General features: G+C 46.2%; 1 long non-coding RNA gene across 1 annotated transcript in view; it reads left to right on the top strand.

Moving 5' to 3' along the window:
- The window catches only part of LOC125390624 (uncharacterized), an 87,974-nt gene that overhangs the window by 8,681 nt on the left and 61,558 nt on the right, over positions 1-17,735 (top strand). Inside the window, exon 2 of the long non-coding RNA XR_015734710.1 lies at positions 11,704-11,766. This is a non-coding gene — a long non-coding RNA (uncharacterized LOC125390624). The remainder of the gene's footprint in view (positions 1-11,703; positions 11,767-17,735) is intronic.

Below are 17,735 nucleotides of genomic sequence, written 5' to 3'. Positions count from 1 at the left end.
AAGAACCAAGGATCTAGAGAGAGATAGCTCAGGTTAAGAGCACTTGCTGAGAAATCACAGAGACATGAGTTTGAACCCCTGACGCCAATGTAAAAAGCTGAGTGTTGCCCCATCTGACTCCACAGCTTCTTTTCCAGAGGCGGGGAGGGGAGGGAGACTTGCTGGATGCGGCTCTAGTAAAAAAACAACAGTGATAACGACAAATAGTAAATAAAAAGGAATGTGGAGGGGGGTCTAAGGGAGGCGCTGGGACAGTTGGGGAGCGAGTCTCAGTGCATATGGGGATTAGGAGCATACATCTTGGCTGACAGGCAACATGGAGAGGTCCAGGACAGCCTGTGCAACCGCCAGTGAGATCCTGCCTCAAAACCCTAAGCCTAAACCAGGTGTGGAGGAGCAAGCCTTTAATCCCGACACTTAGGAGGCAGAAGCAGGCGGATCTGTTCTTAGTTTGAGGCCAGCTGGGTTTGTAAAATGAGTTCCAGGACTGTCAAGGCTAATACACAGAGAGACCCTGCCTCAAAAAAAACAAACAAAACAAAGTAAACAACGACAACAACAAAAAAAAAACCTGAGGCCTGGGGCGTAGCTACACAACACAAGGCTAGTTTACCAAGTGTGAGGCTGGGTTCAATCCCCAGCATAGAAAATAAACACAGAGGGAGAAAGCAGACTGCTGGGAGCCCGCTAGGGCAGGGTTTGGGCTTGATTGATAGCCTACTCCATATTGGCAAGTTAGCCAGCAATACCAATTCTCAGTGTAGTAACTCTTGCCTCAGGCTCTGGCACCCATGCAGCATTTGAGCAATAGGATAGGATGCCGATGGATTCCCTGCTGGGACAGAATTCTGAGTTTGAGGTCCCAGACACAGAACAGATATGAGAGGACTCAGTGAGGTGGCACACGTCTGTCATTGGCATTTGGGAGGTGGAGACAGGAGGGTCAAGAATGAGACAGTCCTGACTTAGTTTGGGTGCTGTGCACACTCCCTTTAGGCAATGCGTTTGTTGGCTGCAAACAGGATTTGTTCAGAGTGACAGACTCTCAGGCAGTAAAACAAGGTGCAGAGACTGAGCAGGGGGATGGGGTGGGGAGTGAGAGCTGGTGACTCAGCTGAGACCCAGAGTGACAAGGTGCTTGCAGCACTGGCCTGAAGGAGAAGCGCTTGGGGCAGAGGGTGGGAGAGCTGGACCTGAGAAATAGAAAGGGACTCCCTGACTTTGGAGGTTGAGTTTCTGAGAGAAGGCCCAGAACAGAAAGAGGCCTGGTCATGGAGGGCCTTGAAGGCTGTGGTTAATCCTTTGCGTTTTCTTTTAAGATCTGTGAACAGTTTTTGCGGGGAGTTTAAAGCCGGAAACCGTCTTAAATACCATGATGATTGTTAGTACTGATATCCTTGAAGAGCCTGAAGATTTTCACTCTTATAGAGGGGGAGGCCGCTAAACACCCTGCCATCCCCAGGTAAAGCCTTTGTGTTGGCACACACCTTTGATCTCTGAGTTCAAGGCCAGCTTGGTCTACACGGAGAGTTCTAAGACAACCAAAGCTACACAGTAAAGCCCTATCTTGAATTTTTATTTATTTACTTATTTATTTTTTAACCTGGAACAATGTAAGGAAGAGATTAGAAGAGGCCAAAGGGGTTTTGGTAACTTAGTAACCCCTCTTTGGCCCAGGGGTGGGATCATAGGTGTGTCCTACCATGCTGGATTTCTGTGGTCCCTAGGATCAAGCCAGGACTCCATGTATGGTAGGCAAGTACACTAATGGAGCTGTAGAGTCCTACTCAGGCATGTTCGAGGGATATTTATTTCTTCTTCTATCCCAGAACTCAGGAGGCAGAGACAGGTTCGAGGCCAGCCAGATCTATATAGTGAGTTCCAGAAGATACAGAGTGAGACGAGACCCTGTCAAAAAAAGAAAGAAAGAGATAAAAAAAAAAAAACTGTCAAAATATTTACTTTGTGGGGGGAAACACAGAATACAGAGTAAATCACTGGGTAACAGATGGTAATTCTGGAACAAGCTGATATTCTTTTGTTGACTTTGAGGGCGGAAAGAGGTCTGAAGAAAAGATGGGCTCATACTGGGTGTGGAAGTGTATAATCTTGAGAAACTGAGGCATAAGGCTTGCAAGTTTGAGACCAGCCTGAGCTACATAGGGAAACCCTATCTCCAAGCAACCACAGACAATGTCCACGGAGTAGCCACACAGATGGCGCTGGTAAGGGGCAAGAAATTAGGGAGAGGCTGCGTTTGAATTTCTAAGGAGAATCCGAATCTCTGAGGAGTTTGCTTTTTTAGTAAAGGTCACACAAGTGCAAAGCAGGGAGCTGGCCTGACCTTCCATAAGTCTGCGGCTCTAAACCTCTCCTAATTTAAGGATTAGCAAAGCACTGGGGGAGGGGAGCGTTGTCTAACAGTCACCTCATCTGGAACTGGAATGTGGATGGATGGTGTGCCCGGGTCTCTGTGTGGACACATTAACCTGTGACGGGAGCTGGAGAGAGACTTGTGGCTGAAGCTTTGGAGGTTGGTGGATGTGGGCCACCTTGGGAGCGCTGGCTGTGTGGCTGTGTTCTAGGGATGAGTGACCTTGCTGGGATCACCATAACAGAACATTAGAGATTGAGAGACTCAAAACCCAGAAATTGCCTGGTGGTGGCATGCAGAGGCAGGCAGATCCTCTGTGAGTTCAAGGCCAGCCTGGTCTACGGAGTGAGTTCCAGGACAGCCAAGACTACAAAAAGAAACCCCGTCTCAAAAAACAAAAAGCAAAACCAAACCCCACACATTTACTATTTTTTATTTGTGGAGACTAAAAGTCTGAGGGTTCTAACTAGATTACTTCCCTCTGAGACTCTTCATTGAGTTTTAGATAGTTGTCTTCTCTTGTATCTTCACATGGCCTTCTGTCTGTCTGCATCCTGATTAATTCTTGTTGGAAAAGCACTGATCAGATTGGTTGAAGGTCCACCCTGGTGTTCCCATTTTAACACAGTTCACAATTTCATCTTGACGATCTCTATAAATATGATCACATTCTAGATTACAAATGACTAGGACTTCTACATATGAATTCAGTGTATGGATTTTTTTTAAAATTGTATGCTATGTGCACAAATCTTTTTTCCTACAGGTATGTATATCTGTGTTCCATGTATATGTTTGGGGCCCACAGAGGCCAGAAGAGGGTGTCAGATACTCAGAACTGGAGCTACAGGTGGTTGTAAGCTGCTACGAGGGTGCTGGGAATTGAACTCAGTTCCTCTGGAAGAGCAACCAGTGCTCCTAAGCCCTGAGCTATCTCTCTAGCCACCCAACCTGTAGATTTTGGAGATGAAATGAAGGCCGTAAGGACAGATGGGAGAGAGGAGTGTAACAGGAGAGTGCCAGAATCCAGAAAAGCCCAGAGAGGCACAGAGAGAGTGAACGCAAGTGTTTGGTGTAGGGTGTTTAGCACAGAGAGCAGGTGGGCTGTGGCTTTTCAGCGGTGCCCCGGAATACTGGGTGTGGAGGCCACTTCAGCAGGGTTGAAAGGCTAGCTTTGGGAGATTGAGCATAAGCCAGTGAGGTGAAGAGCCGAGGAAGCAGAAGCCTGGCCTCTGTCTTCCCTTTCCAATGCAGTGAGTTCTCTCTCTCTAGTCATCGAGAGCACACATCCATCTCTTTTCCTAATTCTTCTGCTATTCCAAAGCCTTGGGCAAAGGCCTGTGTTCTGGGGCACTGAGTCCAAACTTCCCTTATGTGATTGAGTGCTAGGAATAATCCAGGGCAAGAAGAATATCTCAGATATTCTTAACTTCTTGGGAAAAGGGGAGATGAAGAAGGAGGAACAGGGGCAGGAGAAATGAGCCGAATAGCTGGGGATATAGCTTATTTGGGAGAGAGTACTTGCCTCTAATATATGAAGCTTTGGATTTGGTCCCCAGCACTGTATAGACTAGGTCTGTAATGGTGGCACATACCTGTAATCCTAGCATTTGGTAAGTAGAGGCAGAAAGAGCAGAAGTTCAAGGCCGTCTTTAGTTTTCTTGTTATTGGTATTTTGTTTGTTTTCCACATCTTTTTGTCTCCCTCCCAACCCACCGCCAGCTGAGGACCGAACCCAGGGCCTTTTGCTGCTAGGCAATTGCTCTTCCACGAAGCTAAATCCCTAACCCCTCTAGGTTATCTTCAAATATATACCAAGTTCAAGGCCTATTTGGACTATGTGTGATGGTTTCTCTCTCTCTCTCTCTCTCTCTCTTTCTCTCTCTATCACACACACACACACACACACACACACACACACACACACACCAAAAAACAAAAAAACCTTATACTTTTGGGTGTTATAGCACTTAGGAGGCAAAGGAAGTAGAATCCCTGTGAGTTCAAGACCAGCCTGGTCTACATAATTATTTTCCAATCCAGCCAGGGATACACAGTGAGACCCTGTCCCAAAACAGACAAAAACAAACAACACAGAAACTAAGCCAAATATGGTTGCGGGACCCTGAAGTTATAGCAGTGAAGGAGGCAGCTGCAAGAGGATCCCTTGGGTGTGGGAGTCTAAGCCCATCTGCGGCAACTTAGCAAGCCCCTGCCTCCAACGAAAAGGGCTGTGAATATAGCTCTGTGGTAGAGTACATGACTTGCATACACAAGGCCCTGGAGTCCATCTCCAAGACTGACGATGCATGAGTAAATTAATGATGACTGTCTTGCTGATCACCTCCTCCGAGTTAGTACAGTGTGAGGTCAGAAGGAAATAGCACTGAAGCAAATATCAAATATTTATTGACTGCTTATGCAATTCCATGTCCTGTGTTGGGCACTTAGTGTACATCCTGCTCTCAAGGACTGCTGGTGTGGCTTTTTATTGACAAGATAGTTTGATGACTCGCCGAAGGTCCCAGGGTGGTCAGTGAGCTCCCAAGCCCCAGCCCTTGCCCCTGCTCTAGCTTCGCCCCAGCCCTGTAGCCTCTCTGGGATGTGGTCAGAGCTGGCAGGTGGGGATTGGGGAGGGCGTGGCTGAGCTGAGTGTCACAGTTTTACTTCCTGTGGCCCATCCTGTCCTTAGCCTGGGAAAGGACACGTTGTAGTGGACAGATGTGGGCTGGGACAATAGTGCCACGTCACTGCTGATTCCCTATGAGCCGCTGTCTGAAGCACGTCACAACACCCTTTTCGTTGTCACATTCATATCCTTCTAGCCCCGCTGGGAACAGAGCAGCTGGGACTGTGTCTCATGAACCCAAAGCTGCTTCCTTCCTTCTCAGGGCCTTCCTCTGGCTCACCTGAGAGAACACAGCTGCTTTCTGAAGTGCTCCTCTCACATGTCCAGGATTTCCCCCTTGCTTCCAGAGAACAGGAGAAGCCTGCCTCTGTGACACACTACAGAGTAGGTTCCAGAAGCAGCAGCCCCATGACTGTTTTCTTCTGTTTTGAGGTGAGGAGGGATGTAGGCCCGCTGCTGGCTGCTGACCCGGGAGTGAGAAAGTGAGAAAGTGCATGCATTATTGAGCTCTGTGTCCAGGTGGCAGAACCTGAAAGTAGAACCGCAATAGAAGGTTCTCCTCCTGTCTAGTCTAATGTCGCAAACAGAAGCATTGAAGACTTAGTCCGCAGAGCTCTCTGCATGTGAGGGTGTTCGTTAGAATGTTCTCGTATCAGCAGTCTATTAATAGATGCCCATCTGGAGGGGGCTGATGAAATCTGTGAGGTGCTCAGGGATAACTGTGTTGTAGGGCAGGGGTGTGATGGTACACATTGTAATCCTGGGAGCATCGGGACTTCATCCTGGGCTAAAGGCACGTGCGTGTGCACACATATACACATACACATATACTGAAGGGGGGGAGGGAGAGAGGAGAGAGAGGGAAAGAGAAAGGGAAGAACAGAGAGGGGAAGGAAGAAAGGAGAAAAATTGATTATTTAGGGAATTTAAAACAAGGCATTGAACTGTGTGTATGTGTGAGTGTGTGCGTGCGTGCATGAGTGTGTGTGTATGTGTGTGTTTCTAAAACCATAGATATTTTCTGGAAATACACAGGAGAAACTACTAGCTGGCTTCTTCTAAAGCATAGAAATGGCGACTGGGGTAGGGACTAAGGCTTCTGTTCTTTATTCTCCACTATTGTACTTTATTTTTTTTTAATTTTTGTATGGTTTATTTAACTTTTTTTTATGTGCATTGGTGTGAAGTTGTCAGATCCCCTGTATTTTCAGACAGTTGTGAGCTGCCATGTGGGTGCTGGTAATTGAACCCGGGTCCTCGGGAAGAACAGTCAGTGCTCTTAACCACTGAGCCATCTCTCCAGCTCCCACTATTGTACTTTAATACCCCTTAAAAACAATGAGCATGCACAGCCTTTGCACTGCCGTGGCAGCAATAAGTAAAGGCTCAGGCAGGCTCACAAAACAAACATGTCAGACCACAGGGCATTGCATCCAGAAATGCCGTGGACGGAGGTCAGCAGAGCGGGGCCTGAGATGTACCTGAATGGCAGAGCTGGTCTCCAGCTGTTGCCTACAGAGGTATGCTTTGGGTAGCCAGGGTGGATACAGAGGCTGGGCCTGGTGGAAAGTCTCTGTTCATAAGATTCTCTCTGTAACTAAAAGAATTAAAGTCAGGGCCAAAAGTTCAAATCCAAGATCAGGGATTGGAGTATCTCTGCCAACTAACCAAGCGGTGAGAACCCTAACGGGTCATGAGTACTGAACTGTGCACATAAAAGTGATGCACAAATCACCCTTCTCATCATCACAGCAACCCACATGGCGGCAACGGTAGTGGCAGCAACAGCCCAATGTACACAGAAGAGCACTGAAGCTCGGGGGGCTTGGAATGACTTGCCCCAAAATACATAGTCAATAATTTATAGCAGGATTAACCCTAGATATGTCTGTTCCTCATTGCTTGCTGAATACTATCATATTTGAATTCTAATGTGCCAGGGCAGGACATTTTAGCTATTTGTGCCTCTAATTCCAGTACTTGGAAAGCTGAGGCAGGAGAATTGCCCACCAGTTCAAGGCCAACCTAGCCCTATGCAGTAAACCTCAATCAATCATTAAATGTTAGGCCTGGTGGTAACACATACTTGTAGTCTAAGAAATTAACTTGAAGGCCGAGGAAGGAGGATCATGAATTCAAGGATCTCTAGGGCCAAATAATGAGTTCAAGGCTATCAGGGTCCACCTATTAAGACCCTATTCCACAAACAAACGAATGAATAAAATAATGGGACACTATAAGCTCTTTGCCATCAAGAAACCCCAAGGTTAGTTGGAAGGAAACCTAAGTCAACTTGGTGGTGACTTGCTTAAGGCATCCATCATGATTTAATTGGCTGCAATAAGTACTGTTTTGTAAGTAAACGTTTCTTTCCTGAAGCCACCAGGTCCAAATAACCACACAGAAGCTTGTATTAATTATAAGCCAGTAGCTCAGGCCTATTACTAACTAGCTCTTACAACTTAAATTAACCCATTTCTATGAATCTATGTATTGCCATGTGGCTTATGACTTTACCTGTCCACAAGCATGTCTTGCTCCCTCTGTGTCTCTTGGTGACTCCTCTGACTCCTCCCTTCTTCCTCCCAGCATTCTCTGTTTGGCTGTCCTAGTTACTGGTCTGTCAGTTCTTTATTAACCAGTGAGAGTAACATATATTCACAGTGTACAGGATTATTCCACAGCACTACTTAGATTTTTAAAGGTGGGAAGAGGAGGAGGTCCTGATGCTGTTAATGAAGGTAGCTTAGAGGAAGAAAGGGTTAACTAGATCTGAGACTGGCATGGTGGTACACTCCTGTAATCCTAGCACTTGGGAATCAGACAGGAAAACTGCATCTCAAAAACCAAAACAGAGATGAGTACAAAAGTAAATAAATGTAAATCAGCTGGTGCTGGAGAGGTGGACTGGGCCAGCAAGTGGTGCGGGGAACATGCCAGACAAGGTGAATTTGCTATACATCCAGGGAGCTCTGTTCTGTTGAGACACCAGGCAGCTTGCTCAGCAGAATGAGAAGTGCAAATGAGCTGATGAACCCATGAGGGAGTCTAGACAGCACTAGCAGTAATTGTTACTGGGTGTGGTGGACCGTGCCTATAATCCCAGCATTTGAGAGGCAGCAGCAACCTAGACTACACTGCAACATTTAGGTCAATCTAGGCTACATATCCATATCCTATCTCAAAAAAACAAATAAACAAAAAAACAATTCCGGGGTATATGGGTTCAATCCCCAGCACTGCAAAATGATTAATAATAATTCTGCAATGAAAAACTGGCAGAGGAGCTATAATTTAATTAGGAGCCTTAGAAGATATCTTTGGGCATTGAACAGAGAGTACAAGAGTGATACTTCAAAGAGAAAACAGAGGTCAAGGTCATTTAGACCAAAGGGAAGCATGGTGATGAAGGTCCAGTAAAGGACCAGAGGAAGAAGAAGGTGTGCCTGTATGACATTTGCGGCAGAGGGAGAGGAGGCAGGGGACCAGGTGACTGAGAGACAGACTGGAGCAGAGGCCCAGCTGATGCTCTAGTTCAGTGTAGTGGCCAAACACTCGCCCAACATGCAGGAGACCCCGGTTCCCTCCTTAGCAGACACCTCCAAGAAAAGAGACCCTGAAGGAGATCAGCTAGATAGTCCCAGGAATTAACGTGCAAGGTAATCCAAAGGAGATTGCCTGTGCGTGGACGGGGTGGGGGATGGAGTTGGGAGAGAGTGGTGCTGAGAGGTTTTGGCTGGCTGTTAGAGGTAGGGGTGGGGAGGAGACAGATGATGACCTGGGTTTTCATCTTGAACCCCTCTTCTTCCCAGATGGTAAAACATTATCAGAACATATTTGTCTGTTAGATTTTCTGTGCTTCTGTAAGTACAAGTGCGTGCATGTGTGTGGTCTGTTGGTGTATATGTGTTTATACACATGCCAGTGCATGTACCCACATCTCTGCTCATATGTGGAGGGTAGAGTCTGACGTGAGATTTCTCCCTTAATTACGCCTCACTGTACCTTTTGAGGCAGGGTCTCTCTGAATCTGAGTTTATTGACTCGGCCAGACTGGCTGGCTGCAGGGACGGGCCTGTCTATGCCTCACTAGCCCTGGGGTGGTAGGTGTAGCTACACCTGACTACCAGTGAGTGGAGAACGTAGCTCAGGTCCTCAGGCTCTCATAGGAAGCCATTACCTCAACCCTGTTGTCAGTTTTCTTGGTGGCATAGTATATATGATTTGTTTGGATTAGGTGTTCATCCAACTTTTTTGATTGGAGGCAGGAGGATGGTCCTGTGAATCCAACCTAGTGCCTGGAGTGCAGGCTAGGTAAATGTTCTATTACTGAGATACATACTCCTTCACTAACTTCCTTCCTTCCTTCCTTCCTTCCTTTTCTGAGCCTAGGTCTCACTATGTAGCACTGGCCTAGAACTCTCTATGCAGACCAGGCAGGCCGCCTTCTGCCTCCCAGGTGCTGAGATGATAGACAAGTACCTCCCCTTCCCTGCCCCCCCCATTCATCAGGTTTTTATTAAGCTATCTTTACTTTCTGGAGGGAACAGCAGTGAGCAGAGCTGGTCCCTGTCCTCACAGGAGACAAATTCTGAACAAGAGACAGTAAGGGCTTTTTTCTGTGCCTTGGCTATGGCAGTGGCATTTCTGTCTCCCAGAACAGTCCTTTTCCCTACCACTGAATCTTCGAAGGACCATGTGCCAACTGGTGAGGGCATTTGTCAAACACCTTCTCACTGATTATGTCTTTCTGCTTTGAGAGGTGCAGTGCAGGCTGGCTTTAAATCCAGTGTGTTCACATCAATCTGCCTCCATGTGCTACCAACCTGGCACTCGACTGTATCATTTCATTTAAAAAAATAGCTTCACAGTACATGATATACTTGTATGAAAACACCTTTATGAAACCATCAATATAGAATAAATATACACCAGTAAAAAATACCCAGGGTGGGGTGAGGTGGAGCCGTGACTCAGAGTTTAACAGCACTGGCTGTTCTAATTGAGGACATGGGTTTGGTTCCAGCAGCCACATGGCAACTCACAATGGTCTGTAACTCCAGTTCCAGGGGATCCAACACCTTCCTCTGGCTCTGAGGGCACTAGGCACATGTGTGGTGCACAGACATATATGCAGGCAAAACATTTATACATATAACATACATATGTGTGTGTATATATATATGCATAGTAGGGAAGGAGCTCAGAGGTTACAACACTTAAGGTGACAAGTTTGAGGACCAATGTCTTTGTGGGTATGGTGGCCTGCCCACAATTCCAGCTCCTGAAAGGTGAAGACAGGATGTCCAGAGCAAACTGGCTAGCCAGACAAGCTGTATCTGAAAGCCTGGGATCAACTGAAACACCTTCCTCAATCAAACATGTGGAACACTATTGAGGAAGACTTCACGTGATAATCTCAGGCTTACACATAGACATGCCCACACAAGCAAACACTCAGACACACATGTATGCACATGACATACTGTGCTGGCTACTTGAATGTCAACCTGAGACAAGCTATAGTAGCTATAGTCATCTGAGAGGAAGGAGCCTCAATTGAGAAAATGTCTCTGTGAGACAGGGCTGTAGGCAGACCTGTAGAGAATTTCTTAATCAGTGATTGATGGGGCATGGTCCAGCCCACTGTGGGTGATGCCATTCCTGGGCTGGTGGTTCTGAGTTCTATAAGCAAGGAAGCTGAGCAAGTCATGAGGAGCAAGCCAAGAAGCAGCACTCCTCCATGGCCTCTGCATCAGCTCCTGCCTCCTCCAGGTTCCTGCCCTGTTAGAGCTCCTGCCTTCACTGCTTTCAGCTGTTAAATGGAACTGTGAGTGAAATGAACCTTTTTCTCCCCAAGCTGCTTCTGGTCACAGTATTTCAGCACAGCGATAGTCACCCCTAACTGAGACACAGATACATTAAAAAAAAAAAAAAACAGTAAAAAAAAATCCTCAATGACCATTCATTCATTCATTCTTGTTTAACTACACATATTTGTGGAGTGACACTCACTATGGCTATGAATTCCCAGTTTCTCATGCTCACAATCTATCAGAAGAGCCAGCAGTGTAAACCAGTGGCGATACTGTGGGGATGCACAATAGGTGTTGTGGGAGCACTGTGGAGAGACAAAGCCACTAGCCCTTGGTGGTGATGAGGATAATGGCCCAATTGTTTTTCCAGGTATTCCAGGCATAGTAAGAAGGGAGGCATTTGTTTTGTACAAAAGGAGGGCCTGAAGAGATAGCTCAGGGCTTAACTGCACTTGAACTTGTTGCTCATTCAGAGGACTCTGGTTCCACTCCCAGCCGTCATATGGAAGCTAACAAAAGGATCTTGTCATTCGTGCTACCAACTGAGCTATCTCCCTAGCCCTGAAACGTGTTATTCAGCGACCTGGACACTGGCAACCCTCACACGTCTTAGGAGCAGTGGTGGTCAAGCCAGGAAAATAAGGTTTAGAATTTTGTACCTTGTGAAACTGTCAATCAAAATATGAAGAATTCCAGATGCAGTAGTGCAAGCCAAGTGTCCCAACTACTGGAGGTTAAGGTGGGCAGATTGCTTAAGTCTGCCTCAAAAAAGAATAAAGAAAGGAAGAAAGAAAAAAGAATAAAGGAAAATAAAGATTAAGGAAGAAAAGTAGCTTTCCAGATACATAAGCTGAGAAATTTACCACCTGAATGTCTCTTTCTAGGAACCTAGTGGAGGACTTACCCCAAGGAAACAGGAAGTCAGGAAAATGACTGGATGCCAACAGGTAGGCAGGAGCTCTCAGAAGCATTGGCTGGTGAGGAGTCTGGTCTGGGCTCCACTGGGTTGTCTTTTTCCTCTTTTGCTTCTTCTGCTGGTGTGGGGAATCAGACAGGGCCTTGAAGTACAAGGCAAGTTCTATTGAGCTACAGTATTTCCACCTAGCAAGTTAGAATTACTTTTTATAAGAATGTAGGCAGGAAATTGGTGCAGGCCTTTAATCCCAGCACTGGGGAGGCAGAGACAGGCGGATCTGAGTTCAAGGCTAGCCTGGTCTGCAGAGTGAGTTCCAGGACAAACACTGTCTGAAAAAACAAACAAACCAGAACAACAAGAACAGCAACAAAGTAATAATAATACTAGAATGATGGTCTAAAATAGTAATTTTTTTCACTTTAATTTTGAATTCTTCATTCTTTCTTTTTTCTTTTCTTTTTTTAATCTGAAGAATACTGTTGGGGCTGGAGAGATGGCTCAGTGGTTAAGAGCATTGCCTGCTCTTCCAAAGGTCTTGAGTTCAATTCCCAGCAACCATATGGTGGCTCACAACCATCTGTAATGAGATCTGGTGCCCTCTCTGGCCTGCAGGCACACATGTAGGCAGATATTGAATGCATAATAAATGAATAAATATTAAAAAAAAAGAATACTGTTACTTGGGAAAGCTGAAAAATATGTAGACTCCCAGCTGACAGTGGCGGTTCCATCCTCACAAATCCACCGGAGATTGAAAGCACACTTAGTATACCTACTTTACTGAACATCACAGTAGCACCATCTCCTTGGTGTGCTGGTTACTTCCCCATGTCATGAGAAGATCTGTCTGCAAACTGACAGCTCAGGAAAGATTCCAATTAGAAAGGAGGAAATATGTTTTCTACTTACTTGGTAGAAATATTATATTGCTTTGGAATGTTTTGCAGTTTGAAGCAAACCATTGAACCATCCTAAGCTGGGCCATCTGTGTTCTTTAAGCAGCTTGGTGTAATTTGACAGGGCCCTGGGAGATGCTCAGTCAGTAGGTTAAAGGAACTTTACTGGGCTTTGTAGCTCATGCCTGAAATCTCAGTATTTGAGAAGCAGAGGCAGGAGGACTACTATGATCTCCAGGCCAGCCTGGGCATCATAGGAAATAAATAAATCAAATAAGAAAACCAGAAATATTAGTGGACCTTGGTGCTGTGTGCCTAAATCCAACACTCCAGAAGCAGAGGCAGAAGGATTACTGTAAATTAGCAGCCACTCCAAGTAACCTCAAGAGTGAGTATCAGAGCTTCATCGTTAAGACCCTGTTTAAAAAGCAAAACAGCTGGGCAGTGGTAGTGCACACCTTTACCCTTTAGCCCCAGCACTCGGGAGACAGAGGCAGGAGGATCTGATAGTGAGGCCAGCCTGGTGTGATAATAAGTTCCAGGACAGCCAGGGTTGTGTAGAGAGACCCTGTCAATAATAATAATGATAATAACTCGGGATAGCCAGGACTATGTAGAGACCCTGTCTATAACAACAACAACAATAGCAAGCTTGAGAGGTGAGAAAGCCTACCTATCTCCCTACAGAATTCAGCAGCATTCATTGTCTCAGTCTCCCTCACAGCAAAGGGGATGCCAGAAAAGATTTTATACTAGAAAGGCCTCTTCCAAGCTGCCTTTGCCTAGGCACTCTGTCCTCTAATCACCTGGGATGATGGGAATCAATAAAGCTCTACACCATGGCTGGATAAAGGTTCTCTCTCTCTCTCTCTCCCTCCCTCCCTCCCTCCCTCCCTCCCTCTCTCCCTCCCTCCCTCCCTCCTTCTCCCCCCCCCCCCCCGCACGCGCGTGGGCTAGGTGGCTTTAGACAATATTTAAGAGCGTGTTATATTTTTTAGCAGATCTCCCAGTGAAGCCAGAGCAGGGGTCCATTCCCTAAATCTGAAGCCAAAGAGAATCTTTTGGCTGTGATCTCGACAGACAGGCACCTTCTTCTCCAAAATCTGCATTTCACACAAACCATTAAAAATGTGTGTGTACACAAGCCAGGCTGTGGTGTGATATTGTTTACTGGACTTAGTGGGCGTAAAAATGGGCAATCTCTCCAATTCCCAACCAACCAGGAACAAACCCTCCTCTCCGGGACCAGCCTGGAGTCCCTCCTCCAGAGCTGAGTTTTAAACAGTGGTACTCTAGAGTTAGCCGGTGACCTGGAAAATTGCTTTTGCTTTGTTATGCTGTTAATGGTCCATCAGTTTAAACCTCCCATTTTCAGAAACTTTCTCCAAAATATATTGGAAAAGAGCTAGCAGTTTTTTCTTTTCTTTTCTTTTCTTTCTTTTCTTTTTTTGTTTCTAAGAAAGGAAGAAAAAAAGAAGAAAGAAAGAAAACACACAGAAGGGATTTTATCTGTCTGTGTCGGTCTGTATCAGCTAGCACTCAGCACATAAGCTACCAGTAGTAGGGACAGATACACTTTGTAGTCCTGGCTATTGTGAAATTCACTGTGTAGACCCCTCGAACTCAGAGATCCATCTGCCTCTGCCTCTGGTTGCTGGGACTAATGGTGTGCGCCACACCAAACCCTGTGTGGGTATTAGTTAGCTAGCCCAGGACCTTGGGCAGGCTGGGCTAGTGCTCTACCAATGAACTACACTTCCAGGTCAAAAGTGGTATTTTTTGAATAAATAAATAGCCCCATCCCTATTGGATTTGGGTGAGCACAGACCCTTGGATGACTTTTATTCCCAGAGACCAAGTCAGTGTGTGAGCTGCTTAGCTCAGTTGCTTTCCTCCCTCGGATGTAAAGTGAGGTTCGTGACTGTCTGGGGTCTCGTACTGGTAATTCTAAAGCTGGCAATGACCATGGCCTGTGTGTGCCAGGTACACGGCTAAGGACTTGGCTTTATCAGTGCATATAACTCTCGCCCTCAGCTCCATTTTTCAAGACGAGGAAAGGAAGACTTAGTGAAGATGCGAGAACTGGCCGCTTCCCTGAGTTCTCGGTCTTCTTAGCTTCTGCTCCGAAGCAGAATATTTTGAATCAAAGATAGAAGAGAACATAAATAAGAGAAATCACGAAGTTACCAGACTGTCTTCTTAGAGCCCAACATGGCAGCTTCTGCTGTGGGTCCAGGTCATGTACTTGCTGAATCAGTTGCTCCTTATTGGAGGAGACTCTGCTTCACTGCGATGCTGTAAGCAGACCACCCCACTTTAAGTTTTTTGTATTTCTGAACTTAGGTTCTGATTTTCTGGGCCATTTTTTTCCTTTCCCACAAATGCTGTCATCTCTCATCTGTTGGAGCCTACAGCTTTCAAATCTGCCTCCTGGGATCCAGAACCTTGTTGGGACATGAGGATGTGTGAGACTGACTACATGTAGGAGGTTACCTATGGAAATGCAGTCTGAGAAGCAACTGTGGGGGGGGCATAATGAAGCCATTATTCTCACAGGGAGACCTTGAGAGATGTCCTGCTCAGGGTCAACTCTGCATGACAGTCCTGGAATGCAGCCTTGGTTTGCATGCTTCCCCTTTTAAAATATATTTCATCATAGATGGGGCTGGAGGGATGGCTTAGGAGTTAAGAGAACTGGCTGCTCCTGCAGAGGACCCAGGTTCAATTTCCAACACCTACATGGCAACCTATAACTCTCTGTAACTTCAGATCACAGGATCTTATGCCTTCTTCTGGTCTCCAAAAGCCCTGGGCACACAAGTGGTGCACAGACATACATGCAGGCAAAGCACATACATGTAAAATAAAATTTTTTAAAAACTAAAAAAATGATTTCATCAGAGTAGAGTTCTTGCTTAGATTGCCAAAGCCTTGATTTTCATCCCCAGTAGTTTTGGACACTATTCCTTGCAAATGTAGTTTGCACCCAGATTTGAGAATAACTAGATTTTGTACCCATTTTCCAGATAGGTCACTGAGAGGCTCTGAGAGGCCTCGAGGATGTCTTTCAGGTGGACGTGGGCAGTAGTGCTGCTTCCACATACAAGTGTGGTGGTGGACACTAGTAGTCCTAGCACTGTGTAGGTAGAGAGAGGGAGACCAGCTACATAGGTGTTCAAATGCTGCCTAGCTGGGCAGTGGTGGTGCACACCTTTGATCCCAGCACTCAGGATCAAAGGCAGGCGGATCTCTGTGAGTTCTAGGCCAGCGTTCTCTACAGAACCACCAAGAAGACTACACAAAGAAAAGCAGGACAGGACACATTATTGTGTATTTATGTGTGTGGTGTGTTTGTGAGTGCCTGCACGCATGCCTGCCGTGGCAGGAGTGAGGAGGTCAAAGGACAGCTTTCGCGAGTCTTCGCTCTGCTTTGCCTCCTGTAGGCTTGCTGGCCTTCCTGCTTCCCATCTGTCTGCAGGAGCAGTGGGATTCCAGTTGAATGCCACCACATCCAGCTTGTTCCTGGCATGGGACTCAGGTCATCAGGGTACAAAGCAAGTGCTTTTTTATCAAACGTCATTATTCTGGCCCAGCCTTGTCTTTAAAGAACTAACACTTTAAATAATATGGAGATTAAAGCAGAGAGTAAAAGTATACAGTGGTCCAGGCATGGATCTCTGTGAGTTTAAGGCCAACCTCACAGAGACTGTCCTTCTGGGGGATTTTGATGTTTGTGGGTTTATGTACTTCTGTCTTCATGCCTTGTAATGCTTCCTAAAAACTGGGAGAAGATCCTATTCTGTACTCGGACATCTTGGGCCTTCTTCCTGCCCTCCCTAGGTAGCTCAGGCTAGCTGCAAACTCCTGTTTCAGCCTTCCTGTGTTCCTTCTGGTTAGAACTCTTTCTATATATTTCTGTTTTTAGACAGGATCTCACCATTTCAATCTGGCTGGCCTGGAACTCACTTAGTGACCAGGCTAGACCCAAAGTGTGGAATCAGAGGTGTGCACTACCACACACACCAGCCTCTCCACCACACCTAGGCTCTCTCTGTTTTCACTAACGACCCTATTCAAATGTACATCCTTCCTTTTCTTCCAGTCCCTTCTTTAAGAAGACAGTTCCTTTCAGGAACTTCCCTTGGTCCACACCTTCCCCTGGGCCCTGCCTCAGGCCACTGCACAAATGGGAAGGTGGTGACCAGCTGAAAAGGACAGTGGTGGCCTCACATGGGGGAATGTGAAGAGACAGGGAGTCTTCTGTTCCTGGGGCAGTTGTTTCCTCTTTGTTCTGCCAAATGGTTTCTCTGACTGAAGCAGAATCTCAGGGTTTGAGAGATCATCTCTGTCGGACCCAGAGAATCAGCAGGAGACAAAAAAGGGGGGGCTGTTTTCTTAGGGCTGCACTCTGTCACTTGGGACCAACACCCGCGGTATCCAGGCCAAGACTAGTGTCACTGTGTCACCGTGTCCTTCTTCAGCTGCACTGTCCCCAGCCACCCTGTCACCTGAAACACGCCTCTTCTTAGAGGCCTTCTTAGCTACTCGCTCTTGACCAAGTTCCACATTCTCTCTGTACCTGTTTCCTTATCTGCAAAGTGGGAATAATCACTATATCTATTTTATTGGGCAGTTCTTCTTGTATGTTAAGTTAGATGAAATGCGTTTGATGTTAATGGAGTATTGTATGATGTGAAGTACTCAGGGCCTGGCTGTCTTGAAACTCATACTTCAGATTGTCTCGGCCCCTGGTTTCGAATCCATTTAGCTATTCATTTTTGAGCCAGTGTCTTACTGTGTAGCCCCAGCTAGGCTAGAGTCTGCTATGCAGAACAGACTTGCCTTGAACTCAGAGGGATTCACCTGCCTCTGCTTCCTGGGTGCTGGATTAAAGGAGTGTTAACATCACTACTTGGCTATTCACTAAGCATGTACCTGAGCCTTCCTGAAATTTCAGTGACTAGGCTTCCTTACAGGGAGCTCTGACTCCCTAGATCTAAGGTGAATTAACGCCTTTGTTTTTTGAGGTACTGTTGAACTAATTTGGGATCCCAAGTCTGCACTCTTAAAAAGTCAAATTACGCAAGTTGTCCTTGAGAAGCTA

Source organism: Myodes glareolus, chromosome 13 (genome assembly GCF_982192425.1).
Source record: "Myodes glareolus chromosome 13, mMyoGla1.1, whole genome shotgun sequence".
Classification (NCBI taxonomy): Eukaryota; Metazoa; Chordata; class Mammalia; order Rodentia; family Cricetidae; genus Myodes; species Myodes glareolus.
The sequence above is the reverse complement of the archived record's forward strand: the minus strand, read 5'-3'. Positions and strand labels throughout refer to the sequence as shown.